Below are 13971 nucleotides of genomic sequence, written 5' to 3'. Positions count from 1 at the left end.
AAATTTCAGGACTGAATGCAAAGAAATCGTGGTCACGATCTTCTTCGGAAAATGGTGTTTTCTTAGGATGCGTGGACATACCATACCGTGTGTGATGTAATTAATGGTTTATATAATATAGTATAATCGTCAACAGTCACTCGTCAGCTGGCAGAATAAGTGGAGTGAAGGGAGTTTGGGACGATGGCTATATTCGATCATCCCTAAGGTGTCGAAGAGTCCTTGGTTCAAGGGGTTGGATGTGGGTCGAGACTTCATTCGTATGATGTCTCGCCTCATGTCCAATCCCTATTCGTTAAACGCTCACTTGTTCCGTGTTGGGCTGGGGGACAGCAATCTCTGTGAATGTTGACAAGGTTACCAGGACGTCGATCATATTATTTGGTCTTGTCCTGAGCATCGTGGAGTCAGATCTGAGCTGTACGATTCCCTTCGGGCTCGAGGTAGACAACCTAATGTTCCAGTTCGAGATATTTTGGCTAGACGCGATCTGGAGTTTATGAAACTCATATATGTTTACTTTACGAATATTAACCTTAGGTTGTAAGTTTGATTAACCTTGTGTTTAGTTTGTATTTTGTACGTGTGAGTTTTGTTTTATGTTTGTTTTCAAGATGAATAGAAATAAGTTCATGTTTTAGGATTAATTAAATATTTATATCGAAAACCACATTTCAAACCTCCTTCTCCCTTTTCCCGTCCAAAAAATTGTAAATCTCCACTAACCTCGAGACAACCACGAGTCCAGCTCCTTTAACTTTAAATATAAGACCAATAATGTATAACGAAAATGATAACTCGGCTTTGTAAAGTTTATTCGATTGAGCCTGTACAAATAAAGTTAGTAATAAAAAAATATATATAGTATAATGGAAGAATCTCACGAAATACCTCCAATGTTAACCAATTTTCAAATTTATAGATAAAAATTTAATGATCTCACCAAGGTCGTAGCCAGGTTTCGAGCTAGGGAGGGGCTAAAACAAATTACTATGGAAAATTTGGTCGAATGGCATTTCTCAGAACACCATTTCCCCGAAAGCCTTTGTGTTGCTGAGTTTAGGGGTGGCAGTCGTCCCCCCCCCCACCTGCCCCCCTCTGGCTACGCCTATGGATCTCACCAAAACTAGTCTGCTTGACTGTGATCATCAATTTTTCCGGGCTCTGAAAAACTGCTACGAAACGTCGCAAATGGAGTCCATGTACTGTCGCTTCTTCTTGGTGTGGCTGCAACGGACGATTGGATGTTGACGGTTCAATTGAGATTTATTTTTTTATAACTGCTACTTGATCGGAGATCCAGCGAGGGGAACAACTACATTTTTGCTGTACATTAAGAGGTATTAGAAGTTTAGCATATTTTTCAAACTTTTTCTAGAATTTAACTAAAAGGAACGGAAACACCGGTACTTTATTCTATCGATGAAAAAACAAACACCGGCTGAGGCTGAGCAGCAGACTGTACAACAAATAATAGATAATAATATAATAATACATAGAGGTTATTTTCCATTTAATCTTACTTAATTACAAAAATAATTAAGTTGTATTAAATGTAGAATAACCTTTTTTGCTGAATTTTAAAGCATTACACTAACATCCCCTTTCATTACTTCTTTATGCTGGCTACGAATCCTTTGGAGATTTTCCTTATTGAAGAGTTTTTTAGATTTTCCATCTTTACTTTACTTAATTCTTGGGTTATTATTAGTTAGATAGGTTCCTATTCTGCGCAATGTAGTTTCATTTTAATACCTGCGATCTTGACCTAGGGGATGAATGCTTAAGGATAAGATAAATCTTTAGTGGGATTGACACTGATGAAGATTACACATTGTAGTCAGAATACGTATCTGTCTTGGATACAAACAATAATAAAGCAAGGTTGCAAAGACTCATTTCAGCTAAGATAATGTTTTTCGGAATAATAAAACCAAAAGATGGTATGATGGCATGTTTTACTTGTAATTTACAAGAAGAGGTTACAAAGTATGCGTTGGAAACATAAAACCTGTAAATTTTGCTTTCTATGAGTCACAATCAGCGATTTTCTGATCGCTGAGTGAGTGAGTGAGTGAGTGAGTGAGTTTGTGAAAAATCGCTGATTGTGACTCTCATGAAGTGAAATAAACAGGTTTAATATGTCAAACACATTCTTTGCAACCTCTTCTTGTATCCTACCAATTCAAAATTTGATCATGGCATCTAATTATTTCATAATTTAGAAAAACATTGTTTTAGCTGAAATGAGTCTTTGCAACCTTGTAATAAAGTGGAATTAAATGGAAGATTTTTTTTTTCCTTTGCTTTGTTTTTTCCGTCGATCTTGTTTTCCGTGCTAAGCACCAATGCTACCGACGTGCCAGGAAGGTAGCTCCCACACCTGGACCCTACCTATCGACCCATCAACTCATGAACCGGGGACCAACGACTTTACTTCCCATCCGAAGGAAGGCGTGATCAGAGATGTTATGCCTCAGAACATCCCGGCGGCGCCGACTGGGATTGAACCCAAGCCTGCTGGGGTGAGAGGTAATCACGCTTACCACTACACCACCGGCGCCGTTTAAATGGAAGATAACCTAATTGTTTTGTTGTTTTTTTTTTTTTCATTCCATGAACATCCCAATTTCATTACTCCACACGGGAAAATATCCGATTCCTTTTTCATGAATAAAAAATCATGAAATAAAAGCACTTGCCGTCCCATGAAATCATAACAATGATTCATAATTTCGTGATGGAAATTCATGATATCATAATGCTGCGGAATCATGACCGCTACAAGCGTTACCTGGCAAACCGTGTTCACCGCACTACATAGGTATCTCTTATACGCCTTTTGCCTTCCATCTTATACAAGTACTGATAGTGTTCAAAGTATATGTTTAATGATCGTATGGTTCTTGGTTCGAATCCAGTCTGATGCTTTATTTTATTTTTGTTACATATTTTGGTTAAAAGCCAAAAATTAAATTCATGATTTCAACTCGGATGATACATGATTTCAGGAATCTTGACGTCGTTATGCACAAATATCTCATGATATCATGAATATTATTCATGGTGTATAACTTAATACGACATGTTCATGAAATCATGAGCCATATTTCTCATTTCGGAGATTGAATTTGTTCCCGTCCATTTGTAATACGTCAAATCAATCTAAATAGAGTCGAATAGAGTCAATCCAAAAGCAGTTTTTATTATATGCACTACGTAAGTTAGGTTGGACGGCTCCCGTCATATCGGAGATAAACTAGCCATAGGCTAAAAATCTCCTTCATAAATAATATTAAAAAAAAATCTCCCGTCTTATGAAGTACGTTGCTTGTTGATCAGCATTCAAACATTGAAAGAACGTCGGGATTGCGCAAAGATTTCTTTGTTAAACAATATCACTTCGCAACGCATTGACTCAGCTGTTCTATTGTCAAGATTAAATTCGTATGCACCATCCCGACAATTACGCAATCGACACTTGTTCGCAGTAGATCGCCATCGGACCAATTACGCTAAATTTGGACCGGTAAATCAGATGATGACTGTTTGTAATCATCATTGTGGAATGATTAGCATAAATATGCTAGCAGCAGAATTAAAAATATATTTCAAAACCCTGCGAAGTCATAGAATATAAGTCCTAATGTTAATTTTTAATCTACGATTTGATTGATTGACGAATAAATAAATAAATAAATAAATAAATAAGATAAACGAGATAGAGTTGATCTCGTTCTTCCGGAATCTAAGTGAACCATACATTATGTACACAATGCGGCGATCAATTATCATGTTTTAGAATGTTCTATGGATTTTTAAAGACTCCTTAATCGATTGAATGTATCGCATGTCTGATTTTGACACATAGCATAGTACTGTGATATGGCCGGATCTGGAAATGTGTTCCATGATACTCGTTATGCGTAGCATTGCACTTTGTTTTCCAAATTCTCATGAGATTTGAGATATAGCATGATAGGTCCGAGTCAGAAGCTGACCACTTTGCTGAGGCTATCCGCATCAAGTCCGGATGTCGCCACTGTGGTCCTGGATCGTCAGTTTGACTGCTATTGATCTTGTTTTCTATATTGAATATGATTTGAGAAATCGCATGATTTGTTTTGACCAAGGAATCCAAAATATCTCAAAATGACAAGCGATCAACGAGCCGAATGTAATGACAAACGGTCTTTGGAATATAGCTCGCTCTGGTCGGTAGAAGGAAACGACTAAATTGTTGGCAATTTGGTTTTTTCTTATGTCTTTTATCGAATCCGATGAAGTTATGTCCTCAACCGTGTGTATTGCAACAAAGCAGGCATGCAATATATCATTATCCTTCTACAACTTCGAGCAAGCTATATTGCAGAGAGAGTTTATCGTGGCAGTAGTAGCAAGCGTTTTGTCTTTATCGTTGGCTGCTTTATGTATTTTGATTCGTTTTTTTAACCCTAGTCAGAAACTTGCCTCTTTCCCTGGGGTACCCGGATATCCCAACAAACAATTCAGAGCTTCAAATAAGAATATCTATTGCTTAAATGCTGAACAACAGTGTACATTGTTGCATAAGATGATATGTCGAATTATGTGCTGAACAACTGTTGAACGTTTTCATGTGAAGATACACTTTTTTCCACTTTGCAGTTTTGTATGTACAATATACTTATCAAACTATTCACTTACGCTATCTAGTTTACTGTCTCGATAGCAGAAGTTTGTATAATAATAAGATGAATATGTGCAACTTCCCCGACACTTGCACTCGATGTGTTGCTTATTAGATGCATAATGAATGTTTCCTACTTGCACTGTTCGATTGTTCTCGATTGCTTAATAATGTACAGATTAAAGGTAGTTATAGTCAACTTTTTTCAGCTTATATACCACTATGCGTACATGTTTCAATAGTATGTTTAGTAAAATCAGTCTAATAACATAATGACATACTTGCTAATTGCAGTAGATCCTTCATAATAAATTTATTAAGTTACACACTGAATAATTGCTCTAATAACACTAGAAAAATCGCTGGGTAGATCTCAGTGGGCAACACGTTCTTCGGGGGAAAGCTGTAGATTGTACATTGTTTTAAAATGTGTGCATTCTAGTGATTTTTATACAATAATTTCGTTTCTTCCATAGTGCTGAATAAAACAGTCGAACAAAGGTTGTGTGGGGAAAATTATAAAGCTTTCAATCAACGATCTTGTTGCCACTTCTAAGTGTTGGTGTAACGAAGTTGCTAGCGTCGATCTTTTACAATGTGATCATCACGAGATCGAGTCCAGGTGCCAGCCAGATACTAATGTGCTAGTATAGTAATGAATAACATCGAAGAAAGGTTAGTCATAAAAAAATAAATAAATATCGGAGATGTAGTATAATCAACAATTTTCCATATATTATGTATCAGGATGAAAACAATAATTCACAGCAGCTGATAAAAGGTGGAACATATGTATAGCTTCAGCAAGTTGTGTAGATCTTCATCAAACATTGTTGAAATTTGAGGAACTTCTTTGAAGCTCAGGGATTTTCCTTTAACTTCAATCAGACATTTTTTTTAAACTTTAGGGACTTTATAGGTGTTCAGGGGACATCGACATGACATTACAAATTCAATATAAACCGGGCAAAACTTCGTTGAGCTTCAGAGAATTTAAAAGAAATTCAGGAAGCTTTGTAAAAATTAGGAAACCTTCGTAGAATTGGGATCTTTATGAAGGTTTTGGAAACTTCATGGAACCTTGTTTAATTTTTAGAAATGTCATAAAAGCTCTTCTTGTAGCTTCAGGGCACTTCGTTAAAGTTTAATAGACTTAAAATAGATCATCAAATTCCGTAGAAATTCAGGAATCTTTGTAGAACTTTGGAAAACTTCGCAGAGTATTAAATACATTCTTAAAAGTTCAGAGAACTTTGTAGAACTGCAGTTAATTTTATAGAAATTCTGTGAATTTTGTAGAAATCAAGCGAACTACGTAACAATTCGATGAACTTCGTAAAACTATATAGAAGTGCTGAGCTTTTTTTTTAGTTCAAGGAACTTCGTAGAAGTTCAGACAAAATTGTAGAAGCATAGAGAACTTCTTAGAAGTTCAGGAAATTTTGTAGAAGCTCAGGGAATATTGTAAAAAATCATCATGATTCTTAGAATTTCAGGGTTTGATTTGGGAACAAAAATTAAAGATAAGAGAACTTTGTAGATCTTCAATGAATATGTGTGCAATTTTTCCGCTCCTCAGCAATTTTCATCACTTGCGGTGATTTTTAGTATGCAACGTCATAAAATAATACAAATAGTTTATTGGGGTGGCCTGTAAAAGGCCAATCTACGGTAGTTCTTAAAATAAACTGTAGTTAACATGCAACTTTTTTCAAAGAATCAATAGTCCCGTACAAACAAGGAGATATTGTTTTTGGTGAATGCCAATTTTTTCATCATAAACAATAATATTTTAATATTATTTTTAAGCCATTCAGACGAGTACATCACTTAATCTATTTGTGCGGTGATTTTATTACACATAGCGCATATCTTATACAGAACTGCATAAGAATTCCCAAATCAGTAAATCTTATTTTGAAAAAAAAATCAAATTGAAAATCAAATCAAACCAAGAAATCAATCAAACACACGAATAACTCACCTATAGTCCAATTCCCTTTTCCGAAGCCTAGCCGGCTCCATGTCCTTATCGCAAGCTATTTCAGGAACGTAGCTAAATCACTATCAATCGTAAAACGAAATTCAATTCCAAACAACAATACGCCGCTATTGGTATCTATGCACCATGTGGCTACCCCCGAGGAGTAAAATTATTCTCCCACGGCCGCAAAATCATTTATCAAACAACGACATTTCACACATCCCTCATCGCCGTTATTGACCAGTATAAACCGATGGCACTTGAAATACTAGCATTTCAACTACACATAGACAATTAAATCCTTTCCGTCACTTTTGCATTCATATGTCAAATTTTAACGAATCAACGATAAGAATGATCTCAAATTAGAGAAAAAAAAATCTCAAAATTTTAATGTTGATCCTCTGAATTCAAACGCGCACATACCTACTATCCCAGGCAGAACAGATCACTCCTCGGAGCATCACTTCACCACTTTTCATGCTGGTATCGACGCCGGTGGAAGAAAATATATTTTATGGCATTTTATTCATGCACCCGTTGCTGCCGAAACAACACTCACGTAAAAATATGGTTTTGACCAAACACAACACCAGCGACGGCGGCGTGACGCCCGAGATTGATAACCCGCGCGAGTAAACCGATACTGACGAGAAAGAAGCGAATCTATTCCGAACGGTTCCGTAGCAGCCGACGTACTGAATGAACTTGTCTCGCTGATGGTCAAGAACGGTACGAAAGACGATAATCACAAACGGAGACGAGACGAATAGGAACGACGCGCAGCACGCGTGTTGTTGACGACGGTGACGCCACGGCTATGACATGATAACGACGAGTATGACGACTTTGCCGACATGGGTGCCATTCACTGAAGAGCATACTATTGCGCAGGATGTGTACCTCTGGCTAAAATAATACATTGTTCTTTTCATCCTCAGTAACATGAAAGGGAAAACCGTGCTTAAATTAGAGCTACTCTTCGCTATAACGGGAGATTAATTTTCGCACACAATGTTAATGAGTAGATATAGTTACGAAAATGGAAAATCAATACCAGAGATGTCAGGGATATTTTGAAGAAAAAAACATCAACGAGATGTACGAAATGTCTTCACATGTCTTCGTCACTAATTTGCGACCGGAAGCAAGGGGTGTTCAGCAGGAAGTTAAGGATTACGAGGAATTTTGTAGTAGTTCGGGAAACTTCGAAGAAGTTCAGGGAACTTTGTGGAATTTCAGTGAACTTCGCAGAAGTACAAAGAATTTTGTAGAAGTTCAGTGAATTTTGTAGAACTTCATTAAACGTTGTAGAAATTTAGCACACTTTAGTAAATAAGAAAATTTTGCAGAAATTCGAGGAAATTAATTGAAGTTCAGGGATTTTTTTACTAAATTTCATGGAACTTCGTAAAACTTCGTAGAAATTCAGGAATCTTCGTATAAATTTAGAAAACTTCGTAGATCTTCAAATCACATCGTGTTAACTCAGGGAACTTTATAAACGATGTATAGATTCATTATTAAACAACACTGCAAAAATGAATAAATTCAAATTGATATTATACGAGTTTAAAAAATAAGATACCTCTATTTTTTTTATATTATTGAGAATAACATACGCCCTTTCAAATGCAGTAAAAAACTTTTTTTTTGTTTGTCCTAACCAGAGATTTTAAAAAAGAAAACAAGAGCAAAACAACTGTTTTTAGAGACACCCTAACTCAATTCAAGAAAATAGCTCTAAATCGGTCAATTTAATAGATAAAAAAATATTCCTATAAAGTTGGTTGAAATTAGCTCAACTATAACTTTGCCGAAGAATGTTTACCTTAATTTCTTCAAACGAAAAAGGTTGGATTATTTATTTCAATGATACTAACAACCACCCTAGAATTCATTGTCATAAAAATAAGGGCCTCACTATAAGGAACAACTTTGTAAAATACATTTTTTGTCGTTAATTTCAATTTCAGGCTCAAAACTTATCCTTCCACCTAAATCTGTATTCTGGACCACTGTGCGTAACAACAAGACAACATTGATGCATAGTGGTTACCGTTTCCGTTTTCTAAGTAGAATGTTTCGACTTCAATCCCAAACGCTACTGTTTTTTTACGCCTAATTAATTTAAATCGTAATCATCGATCACATCCGAGATCACATCACTCACGACATCCAATCCATCGATCTAGTTCTAAAAATATCCCGGCTATCCTTTCCTTGCAAATTTCAAAAGGTGAGGAGTAAAATACACAGTTGAATTATCGTTTGACAAATGTATAATAGGGTAAATGGCCCTAATGTCGGCTAAACTGTCCCTAATATATTTTTTTTTCCTTTGGTTTGTTTTTTCCGTCGATCTTGTTTTCCGTGCTGAGCACCAATGCTACCGACGTGCCAGGAAGGCAGCTCACACACCTGGACCCTACCTATCGACCCATCAACTCATGAACCGGGGACCAACGGCTTTACTTCCCATCCGAAGGAAGGCGTGATCAGAGTACTGGTATTGAACCCAGGCCTGCTGGGGTGAGAGGTAATCAGGCTTACCACTACACCACCGGGCATCCCTAATATTGGGCCCATACATACATTTCGAAGGAAACGTAAATGCTGACCAATGTAAAATAAGATCGAAACCTGTTGCAATGTGGTGTAGTAAAATAAAAGCATCTCGATATATCTTACACAACACCAAGCAGCTCACTGTTGTGGTTGACTAAATTCTCCGGATTTGTGTGAACAAATCCTGAACAGAAGTCATCATTGAAAATAGTAAAAGTAGTTAAATAAAATCATTAATAAGTCGTTTCTTCAATAAGCGATTCCAACAAACACGTCACTTAAATTTGAGTAGATTTTACTCGAATATGAATGATATTCACTCATATTAGATAAACATTGGCGAACATTTTAATAGATCTGTGAGTAACCGAAATTTTAGCGAACTTGAAGTGAATAGAACTCAAATTTGAGTCGAGTTTTGTTTTGTTCTAATTGTGGAGATTCTTATTTCTCATCATACTTTCAAATCCTAAAACTCTTAAATCTTCCAAAGTTCTCGAAAGCACAGCTCATGTGTAAAGAAAGAAAAATCTTCAAAAAATATTTGATTCTAATTTCTCATTATAGATACAAATACAAGAAAATTTAACTTTTTTATTGGTAACATGATTACAAACGATCATGGCTTGTGTTACATTCGGGCCAATGGTATTCGGACTAGTGTCATTCGGCTAACTAGTGTAATACAAAAAAGTTCCAGCCATACGACGAATCGTAAAAACTCGACCTTCTCCTGTTTGTATGAAACTTTGCATAATTGGTTTTCTCATCTAATCAAACAAATCTAGAGGTTGGCCCATGGAAAATTGGAACATCTGAGTGGGATCTGCATCCAGCGATTTTACAAAGATCGCCATTTCTCCCATCGATGGTTTAGCACTGCTATGGGCGAAACTGGATCAAATCGTCAGCGTTATTTCCACCGACATGTTTACTAGTTGATTGTTTTCAAAGGGGCAACAGCAAAAGTGAACGATCCTTAAACAATGAGCAGCACCGCAACAAGAGTTGCTATCGAAAAACAGACTATCACGTAACTCGCACCGAAAAAAAAATACAGAACTGCTTGTGTCTACAGCTAAGAGCGCACTGATAAAGGCACTTGTAGGAAGATTGATCAGGATGTTCCGGTCAATATAAAATTCCACGGGGTTCTATGGGAAATAAATACAAACAAAATGGAACTGGTTTCACTTAAATCGGTTCAGCCATCGCCGAGAAAAATGAGTGAGTTTTACTGTTTTAATGTAACATTTCACTTTCTGGATTTTTTTTTTCTTTATTTAAGAGATTTTCAGCCTAAAGGCTGGTTCGCCTCTGCCACTTTTTGGACATATCTCTGGAACCAAGCATCCGATCATGATTAAATTCAGGTATTTACTGAAGTTCAGAGAAGTTCATAGATGTTCTGAGATTTTGGTTGAATTAAGAGAGCTTGAAAAAATATGAATCTTGAAAGATGTTCAGGGAACTTCGTAGAAGATGAGGACATTTTCTAGAAGTTTTAGGAAATATTTTAGAGGATCAGGAAACATTGTTAAGGAAATTCATAACATTTGTAGGAAATTCATGCAATTGCTGGAAACTTTGTAGAAATCCAGTTATGGATCATAAGAGTTTGAGAAACTTTGTATGAGCTATGGAAAAATCTTTCTGGGAACTTCGCTGAAATTGATGGTTTTCAGAAAATCGTGGACCTTCCCTCAAGTGCAAGGAACTTCATAAGCTAATGACTTCATTTTAGTTCATGGAACTGAGTATAAGCACAAAAAAGTTCATGGAAGTACAGGAACCTTTATAGAAATTTTGGAAACTTCGTAGAATTTTAGAGAGCTTCGTTGATATTCACGGATTTTTGATAAGAGAGCAAAAAAATTTTCTACAGTCTTTTCAAGACTTTGTAATGTTGAAGAATTATTTTGGAAATCTACTAAAAATCAAACGTTGGATCTCAGATATTCTTCCAGGATGGATGGTTGATCAGGAAGTATCCAAAATATATCCAAATGATCGAAGATTTCAGTTAAATCTTCTATCAAGACTTCATTCTGATGATCACCTACTATTAAAAAAAAAAACATAAATTGCATCGCTCTGAAATTTTCCAAGGATTGCTGTTTTGATCATATATATTAAATTATTCAAAAGATCTCCAGCTGATCAAAAATGTTCTTAAGTCCTCTAATAATGATATCAAGACATCGTTGATCAAGATGAAGATCTGAAAATCTTCAACTGTTCTTAAATTAAAATTTTCCCAAGATGGCAGTTTGAAAGATTTCCAGCTGATCGAAGATTTCAATAAAGATCTATGGATTTAAGACATCAGGTTGATCACGTATTACTCTGAAGATCTTAAACTCAAACTCAGCTCATCTCACTCAATTCAAATTACATTTCTCAGATAATCTCCTTTTATGAAAAGTTCATCCAGAAGTACACAAATGATCTCGAGCTAATCAAAGATTTCATCTATTACATTACATTTTCAAAAGTAGTTGAAAACATGATGCCAAAATCTTCATTTCTTTAACAGAAATCATCAATTGACTGCTTACAGTGGGGTCGTTCTGAAAAAAAAGATGTTCATTACCTATTTCTCACATTTGTTTTAAGTTTTAGAAGTTATATATCTTTTAAGAAGTTTCATAAAATGTTACTACACATATTTTGAAAGAGTCACAGAGTTTTTATTAAGCTAGTATTACAAATCCAAATTCTAACTTGCTGATCTTTGGAGCTATCGTGCTGGTATCTGAGACAAAGTTGTAAAACTATAAAATCCTAGAAATTATTCAAAAAAAAAAAACAATTTCTACATCTTATCCATAAAGAGATATAATTGGTTTTCTTTCAGGGCTACCTTAAAACTAGTTTTTTTTTTAGGTATACAGTATTTCAATCATATTTCAACAATATGTTCTAGAGGATTTTAGATAACATCAAAATAAGCAACATTTCTGAAGACAGCAACTATTTTCACCAAAGTGATTGATATACAGTAAATTTAAAATAAAAATAGAACATGTTTAAAAACATTTTTTTTCTCGAAAATGTGAATGTTTGTGAATCCACTCTTAATGTCAATATCGAATCTTGGAAAATGATCGGCTATCGTCTACCGTTTTTCTTGTCCATAATAATGTTAGATATGTGATACAAACATTAATGGGGTGCTTACACCTATGCTATTTCACTAGCGCTAATGAGCCAGCTGCTAGCAAAAAAGCTCACCAGTATAATGTAAACAGGGCATCAGTGTCTACCAGCATGAGATGTCAGGAGCAACTGAAATTCATGCTAATTCGCTAGTAAACTAGCGCTAGCAAATCCGTACAGATGTTAATACCGCATTAAGCGGCCAGGCCTACTGTGCACTGGTTAAGATGCGGCTTAAGCGCCACTCCTGTAAAGGAGACCGCATGCCATGTTGAGTTTTGCCCGGATGAGACTGCCCCAGGGCGAGTCCAATAGTAATCTTCCTAAAAAGAAGAGATCGAGCCAGCTTCACTACCACCTAACACAAACCTAAAACGACGTTACACGTCAAGCTTTCCTCACCGGTAGTTCCATCTATTTCCGTCAGAGGCGCAGTTGCAGCAAAAGAGGTACGCAACATAAAGTCAAACTCCGTCCACGCGGAAGACATCAACATAATTACACGGACCCGAAACAACGTGAAGGCACTTTCTTCCTCTCATTTTAATGTTTAATAGGACAACATTACATCGAAATCAAATCAAACATTTATTTCAAAACGGAAAACCGTAAGCTTAGATTTTATTATAACTAGAGCGTGCTTTCACGAAATTTCCATTGCTTTTATTTTTCTACTCCTCTTTATTATCTTTCTCTACCTAATCCTATTCTTGTGTGCGTAACTACCTTCTATCTGTGCTGTGCTCTTGTGTTTCTTCCTGACGAATCCCACGACGATACAGCAAGCGGGGAACGGCAAAGCTTGGCACCCGGGTTTCTAACATTGATGGGTTGGGTGGGCATCCATATACGACGATACGTGCGCACGTTTGTCTTACCGACACCCCAACCTTACAATTATTGGACAATTCATGCTCTTCGACCTTATGCCGGACGCCACACTCAACGAAAAAAAAAACAGAACGGACTCACCAGTTGATTTAGCTGGCTGTTGATTGCTGCGCTGCTGTTACTGGCGCGGCGACGATGCTACTTCAATCGATGTGCGTTCGACCGTTGGTGTTGAACGGCCAACGATTTCCACGTGGGTGGGCGAACCACAAAGCCCCGCTCAGCGATGTAGATGCGGATCGCTTTCCACCGGACAAGGTGACGGATGCCGGGATTATTGGCCCCGGGGATGCAGATGATGACGTTGGAAACGTAACCGTAGCCGTCGGCTGGTGAAAACAACATTAAGCACAATGCAACAGATCTTTAACGAGCACATTACCTAAGACGCATACTACGTATTGATTTATAACTATAGCTAAACAATCAACGAGGAGAAATTAGAATTTAAGTATAAAAGTACAACCACACGTTGCTTTAACTCACTTTACATCACGCGAACAAAATGAAACACTGCCACTGCAATCTGCGGTTCGGACGAAAGTGAAGCGAAACCGTGACCCTCAGATTAGGGAAGGTGACCTCGGCCGAACTTAACGGAAGTTCGATTTTCCCGCGAACTTCTTCGAACTAGATCGGCAATGCGAGAGATTATTCCGATCGCTGGGCCTTTGTTCAAAGTCGGGTGTAGCCACACTCT

At 36.7% G+C, this 13971-nt stretch overlaps 1 protein-coding gene across 1 annotated transcript in view; it reads right to left on the bottom strand.

Annotated features, from left to right (window-relative positions):
- LOC135713497 (atrial natriuretic peptide receptor 1) overlaps positions 1-7347 on the bottom strand; it is a 292939-nt gene extending 285592 nt beyond the window's left edge. The window contains exon 1 of the mRNA XM_065236626.1: positions 6654-7347. The gene's annotated coding sequence lies outside the window, so the exon portion shown is untranslated. The remainder of the gene's footprint in view (positions 1-6653) is intronic.
- Between the last annotated feature and the right edge of the window lie 6624 nt (positions 7348-13971).

The sequence above is a fragment of the Ochlerotatus camptorhynchus genome, unplaced genomic scaffold (genome assembly GCF_037179485.1).
Source record: "Ochlerotatus camptorhynchus isolate MF236.1 unplaced genomic scaffold, CSIRO-AGI_Acam_v1.1 ptg000558l, whole genome shotgun sequence".
Taxonomy (NCBI): domain Eukaryota; kingdom Metazoa; phylum Arthropoda; class Insecta; order Diptera; family Culicidae; genus Ochlerotatus; species Ochlerotatus camptorhynchus.
The sequence above is the reverse complement of the archived record's forward strand: the minus strand, read 5'-3'. Positions and strand labels throughout refer to the sequence as shown.